We start from the raw sequence: 7,626 nt of genomic DNA, 5'->3' as shown, positions 1-7,626 counted from the left end.
TTAGTTAAAAGTTGGGGAGATAGTTCTCTTTTACCGCGAGTGTGGCTTATGCCAGCACTCCCATGACTCTATCTCTCTCTTCTCCATTTGAAAATGAATTTAACTCGTCTCCAGGGAGTCTAGCACACCCAGGGTGACAAGGTGTTACTAGCCCTGCTCCCTTGTTTTGAGGAGGAGAGAGATAGACACATAAGAGTGCTGGTCTAGGCCACACTACCAGATAGAAAACTACTTCCTTAAAAGTTAATAATGAGGAATAATTTTGGTAATACATTAATACGTTTATACCACTATAACCGTTAGTTAGTAAGTTCGCATATAATACATGTATTATATGCATATCCAAACGTTTAATTCAAAAAAACATATTTTATCGTATATTTTCGTATATATGGTAAAATACTCATTTTTTAAGTGCAGTTGTATTATACATGTATTAAATACGAATTAAACGCATTTAATACTATTTAATTTATGTTTTGTTTTGTTTTTTAAATAAAAAAAACTCAAAATTTTAAGAAGAAAAAACGCAAAACAAAACCCTTGCATAATACGATTTTGGTATTCTTCTCTTCAAATCCTAGCCGTCGATTGTCCCCATTCCATTCATCTTCTTCATTTCCATTCTCATTTCAGTTCAGGTGGCCGGTTAATTGCAGCTGGGTAAATTGGTGATTGCTGAGGCAAATGAACTTCCATTGGTGATGTTAGTTCATCTTAGAGATGAGTTCTAGAACACATTATGTCTTATTTTATTTTCTTATATCGGATGAGAAACTTTTATTGATATTTTGATTTGTTAAATGATAATCTTATGAGATGTAATAGGGGATATTATATTGTGTTTATTTTAGTTGTGAGGTTTTTTTTTTTGATAAAATCATTGTCTATATACTATTATTTTGTTTATTAGGTGGTGCATGTCTATTACATAGTGAATATATACCCGTATTTTTGCTTATAGAGCGGTCGTATTAAACACATATCGTATTATTATCATATGCATTTTATTACACTGGATTTTTGAAAAGTATTATTGTCGTCTAATCCATTTAATTGTCGAACGTATCCGTTCACGTTCAATTGCCGTTCCCGAACTTTACTAACTAAGCTATAACCAAAAGGAAATTAAAAGAATGGGTAATTACTATCACTACCCTACACTTAGCCTATATTTATTAAAACTATCCTACCTTAAACTTTTTTTCTAAAACTACCCTACTTTTAAATTTTTACATTTCCTTCTACCCTCATGTTTTAAATAGTCCGATTACCCTTCCTTTTCACCTAGTAACTTGCTAATCTATTTAACCTACCATTCATCTTCTATTTTTTACTATTTTTATCATTAAAATAGTAAAAAATGAAGCATCCACCCACTTCTTCTCTCCCGTTTTTTACTCCATTCAGTTTTTTTTTTGGTTGTTTTTTATTTAATTATTTTTTTATTCAATATTTCATCCTCATCGTTCTTCAAACAGATCATGGTTCTAAGTATCGGTATCGTGTCGCCCGTATCGAACGATGTACTAGTTTTGTTAGTCACCGATACTGATACCATGTTGATACCATATCGGTAGCATGGTACTGACAAGGGGTAAAATGGTAAGAGAACACATTTTTTAAGGAAATTCAAGGGTAATTTCGCCCGATACAGCCGATCCAGGTCGATACCGTATCGATTTTGTAGGTTACCGATACCCGTTCCGATACCGTGCACTAAAACCATAGAACAGATCGACTCTCATAAAAAATAGTAAAAAATAAATTGAATAAAAAGAGGAAGAGAGAGAAGAAGTGGGGTGTTTTGAAGAGAGTCCATTTGTTCCATGGTTTTAGTGCACGGTATCGAAACGGGTATCGGTAACCTGCAAAATCGATACGATATTGACCTGGATCAACTGTATCAAGCAAAATTACCCCTGAATCTCCTTTAAAATGAGTTTTTTTTTTTTATACCATTTTACCCCTTTTTCGAACTGTGCTACCGATACGGTATTGGCATGGTATCGATGGCTAGCAAAATCGATACGTATCGCCAGATACGGGTGATACGATACCAATACTTAGAACCATGATCTGTTTGAAGAAGAACGATAAGGATGAAATGTTGAATAAAAAATTAATTAAATTGAAAAATTTAAAAAAAAAAAATCAAATGGAGTAAAAAACAGAAGAGAGAAGAAGCGGGTGAATGCTTTCATTTTTTACTATTTTAATGATAAAAATAGTAAAAAATAGAAGATGAATAGTAGGTTAAATAGATTAACAGATTACTAGGTGAAAAGGAAGGGCAATCTGGGTATTTAAAAACATGAGGGTAGAACGAGATATAAAAGTTTAAAAGTAGGATAGCATTAGAAAAGAAGTTTAAGGTAGGGTAATTTTAATAAATATAGACTAAGTGTAACGTAGAGATAATAATTGCCCCTTAAAAGAAAAGAGGTTACCATCCACTTCAGCGATCCGTATGAACCCCTTACCCATTAAATATCGACACTCCAATTGTAAGCCAATTTAGTGATCCCAACCGTCGATGTTATCCCAAAACCCTATTTGTAAAGCCCTCCTGTTCACTTTCTTCGTATTCACCAAAATTGTTCTCTTATCCGTGTCTTTCTCTCTCTGGTCAATCTATCCATCTATCCTATATTCATGTAGTTATGTGGACTTATAGTTAATTATCCAGTGGATCTTATCTTTTCTACTCCACCGTTGTTGCTAGTTCTTTTGCTGTTAATGAGATTTGGAAGAAAACTCTTTTGTCTTGGTTATAATGTTGTCTCAGATCCAAATGGAAAAGTATTGATTTATCATTTATGATAAATCTCATTTATTGGAGAGTTATTTTTTCATTTTGGGCTTGGGTGGCGTTGGAAAAACAGTGAAGAATCCCACTGTTCAGTAGGAAGCCGGTGGGAGCAAGAAATTGGATCATACTCTATTTCAGAAGGAACCTTCAAGAACAGAACATAATTGCAGATCTTTTTAAAATATATATTTTTTTCAAATGTCAAATTGTTGTATTTGCAAAAGTATGAACTAATCGGTTTATACCCTCTGTATATTATTTTTGTGCAAATCATTGTTTCTGTTTCATATTTCCTTTCAATAATGCTATTAGAAGATCAGATTGTGGAATGTTTTTGTTATTTAATTAGGGGGTTGGTGCATCCGGTTTTTCTGAATTTGTTCATGACGCTTCAGTTTGGCTGTCTCTGAGGCATAATGCTTATTTTTCGAGTTTCTAGGTAAAGATGGAGGAGGGCTGTATAATATTAAACCTTGGTCTAGCTAACTTGGACATTTTTCTCAACCAGTTTTATTTTGGATCAGTATATAGCTATAGCTCTAAGGGACTATCTGTATAACCTTGAACTCTGGAACAATAATGCTTATTTTTCAACTTTTAGTTCTGACTATGGCTGTAGCTCTGAGGCACTATCTATATAACCTTGAACTTTGGAACAATAATGCTTAATTTTCAACTTTTTTGATAACAACTAGGGGGTTTGGATGGTTGGCCAACAATTTACCACTGCCATGGGTTTGGTATCACTTATCAAAATGCTCAGGAATGTGGAAGTTTCATCTGAATATTTTTTAGAGGTACTTTGGCATTGCATTTCTTAGTTCATAGATACAAATTCAATTGTTGATGAAATCAATGTCGTAATGCAAGTGGCAATTAAATCAACATTCAAAATTCTTTACCCTAATTGTATTGAAGATTTAGTACAGAGGTTTCTAGTTTCATGGTGGAACAATAATCCTCTCCAATTCCAAAGAAGGTTGCACCTACCACTCGCATTGAATGGAAGATGAACAACAATATATACTACCACCACTAAAGATATTTTTAGGAGTATTTCCTCCACTTAAAAGACCCCTTACCTATACCATCCATCTCTCTCCCAACATCCGTATAAAATGCTTCATGGTTAGTCAATGGTCATAGTGGATATAACATCATTCCATCCAATTTCGTACTCTTATTCATAAGGATTTTCTGTAGTGCGACAATGTTAGGTAGAAATGTCAACACGTGGTAGGTCAGGCATTCAATGGTCCGAGCTTATTAACTTATGTTGAGTTTGAACTATTGGATGTCTAATCTGTCAGATGTCGACATCTCCACCTAGCACTACTGCACTACACAACTTTAGGAATTGGAGAGGATTAAAATCCAATAATAGAGGGATGCAGCTGAAACCTGGACTTGAATCCCAAATATGAGTTGGAACCATATCTTTGTTAATGAACGTACAATTGTTGTCATGCCACTAATTTACAGTAGACAAAGTTTTCTGGTAGTGGAGATTATTAAATTCAAAATGTCTACTGAAGTCTATTATGGGGTCATGGAGACCTCTGTGTGCAGAAGTGTAGTAAGTTATATACAGTTTCTTTTTTCAGGCATTTAAATTTTATTAATCCAATTTTCTATGAATGCATGTTTCTCTAATGTTGTATAAGGGTGCGGTTCTCTAATGTTCTAATATATTTGTTAAGCCCTGAAGTAGGTTCCCGAAAACCTCACTCATGAGTTGTCGTGGTTGACAATGGTTGGGTTTCTCAATGGCTTAAATACTGCCGTTAGTATTACATGGTTGATCTCTTTCTAGATGTCAACTTGGAGGCTTTCTTTCTTTTTTCTTTTTTCTTTTTTGGGGGGTGGGGTGCGAAGGCCCCCAAATCCCCCTTAGAGAAGGGGAAGGGGGAATGTATAGAAGCTTCAAAGGGCAGAAACTGTTGTACAGTTCTCAAAAGGTCCTCCGAAAAGGAAGAAAACCAAAAACCTTGTCTGGGGAAACTAATAGGCCACATAGAAATAGAGTGGGCAATCACATTTTCAAACCTAATTACATGACGGAAACTGCAATAAGCAAAATCATTCTTCAGTAGGAGAATATCTTTAATCACCGAAGAGATTCCATGGGGGGGGGGGGGCACCATAGAAGCAGACACTAGACACCTAACCAGCACTTGGCAATCCAAAAGTATCATTACTTGAGTCAATCCTACTCTTTTTGCTGAACAAAGGGCCAACTTAACATCAAGTGCTTCACCCACCAATGCAGGCATCACAACTAGATGGTCAGATGCAATCACCTGAAGATCCCCCAACTGGCTCAAAATAATGCAAGCAATCCCTAAGGCTTTAGGGTTGGAGGAAACTGTTGCATCCGTGAAGATGTTGAAGGTCCCATCTGGTGCAAGAGGGTGCACCTTAAGTTGAGACATATTTTCAAGTAAAAAATGAATCATCTTGATACTTTATCATTTTGATTTGACGTGGAAATGTTTTCGATTTTGTGTTAGGGAAAGGACCATCATGGTGTCCCCCATCTTTATTGGAATATCTCCCTAATTATGTGGGATATATGGCCAATTTCATGTGGGGTGGACATAGATAGAGAAAGAGGGTGATAGACCCTCGGCTGTTGGTTTATAAACATTTTCTTTGCAATTAAAATGTTTTCTGTCCGGGAGTGTGGCCTACTCCAATCCCCCTATGTCTATCTCTCTCTTCCCCTTATGAAATGACATCTTTGTCCCTATTGGTGGAGGAGAGAGATAGACCCAGGGAGCGTTGGTGAAGACCATACTCCCAAACAAAAAGCATCATCCCTAATAATTATTAGAATAGTGGATTGACATGCTGTCGGTGTGAAGCAATCTCTTATGCCAAGCCAATAGGAGTACATATGTAACAATAATAATTAAAAAAAAATATATTACAAAACAAATAGGTTCGACACCGTTTTATATTTATTTTTCTTATAAACCTACTTGTTTTGTAATATTTTTTCTTATCTAGTAGATCTAGGAAATTGTCCTTAAAATAAAAGGCGTAACTATAATATAATTAACCAAAGATCAATTTCAACCAATTGGACTGCCACCAACACCTTGTGGGCCTCCTAAACTTCCTCCATTCGACATTAATGTCAAATACAACTACATCACCCTTCTATTACAATAGAAATGAATCCAAATGGGAGGGTGATCTGTAGCCCAAAACTTGAGGACCCTAACCTCAGTTTCATAGAGCCTATTCCAGCTGTTGGCACAGTTTATACCATTAACACGGATTACATGCACGTTCATATCTTAATTGACCTGGATTAGCCCTTGGGCTTCCGCTGAAACTCAACTTGATTGAGCTTCTCAGCATCCTTCTGAAAACGTGCAACTTTGATGCTACCAAGAAGCCTTTGTACTCGTGGTCTTTCAAGATCATCATCAGTTCATCCTCATTGGCAATGGATAATCTCATGGCTGGACGGATTGATTCCAATTACAAATGTTTGAATAAGGAAAAGTTATCCATGTAAAAATGGAAGGTTATGTTTTCGAAAATCACAAGATAAATCTGAGTCTCACCCATTTTTAATTTAAATCTACTTCCACACAGAGTTGGGAGAATGGATAGTAATGTCTATAGTATTGGTACAAATGCATGGATATACACGAGATATGTACTAATGTGCAATGAGATATTTAATTGAATTAAACTATAAAATTTGACATGTGGCTAATCTAGACCATGCCTTCTCTATCCAAAAGTTCTTGGTTTTGATGGAAATACCAAAGAACAATTAATTGATTTGTTGTCTATGTCATAGGTTCTCTATTACCGTATGAGTCTTCATAATCTGCTGACTAGGATGATTGATTGTATATTCATTGTATAGCTTGATTCTAAGTCTAGGATAGTTGAGAATACCTTGATCTTAGGAATCATGTTGATTGTATATTCATTGTATAGCTTGATCCTAGTACTATGTTGGGTATTTGAATTTTGTATCTCTTGTATATATGGACACCTCCATATCAATAGATGGCAACCGATTCCATTCAAATCCTTGTCTTTAGTATTTCCATATTATACAACTTTAATATTCTCTTCTACTATCTCTTCGTAGTTATGCCTTCCTCTCTCTTTTTTTGGATGTTGTTCATATTTGCAGTGACCTAGTTCTTTCCAGTTTAAACAATGCATTCATTCAACATTGCGTGCAGAAGATTAGAAGCAATCACATTACTCCCATAAGAAAATTGCAGTATTAATAGCTATACTACAATCAACTGGGGAATATCTTCAACTAGTCACTTTGTGAATAGCGTAATGTAGTAGCAAGTACAACAGAAGAATTACAAGATAGAAAAAGACTATTAAAGCATATTGCATAATGGCCTTTCTCATTTTTTGAATATGTACATTCACATCTTGTAAATGATATTCAAGTATTAAAAACAGGGGAAGAAAATAAAAACTACATATTCTGTAATACCTTCTCTTGCTTATAAACATAAATACAAAGTGATGACCAGAGAACAAACTGTTGCTTCTCACAAAGTCCAAATCGCAACAGGAAACAAAAAATGAAGAGCATTTAAGCAAAGAGTATCAGGACTACCTCCTATTGCTAATTCCCAATCGACAAGGTTCAACTTTGGGTGTCCATGGCTGTAATATAGAACCCACTGTACCAGTCGTTGGGCGTATTGAATGAAATCTTTAGCAATTGTAAGAAAATAACAGTCGTAGCAGAAGAGGGCATACTCGAATGTGTCATTCAAGATTCTGAGAATTGTAAATCAACATGTAAGTGCTTTTTG

This window comes from Telopea speciosissima, chromosome 11 (genome assembly GCF_018873765.1).
Source record: "Telopea speciosissima isolate NSW1024214 ecotype Mountain lineage chromosome 11, Tspe_v1, whole genome shotgun sequence".
Classification (NCBI taxonomy): domain Eukaryota; kingdom Viridiplantae; phylum Streptophyta; class Magnoliopsida; order Proteales; family Proteaceae; genus Telopea; species Telopea speciosissima.
Note: the sequence above shows the minus strand (reverse complement) of the source record.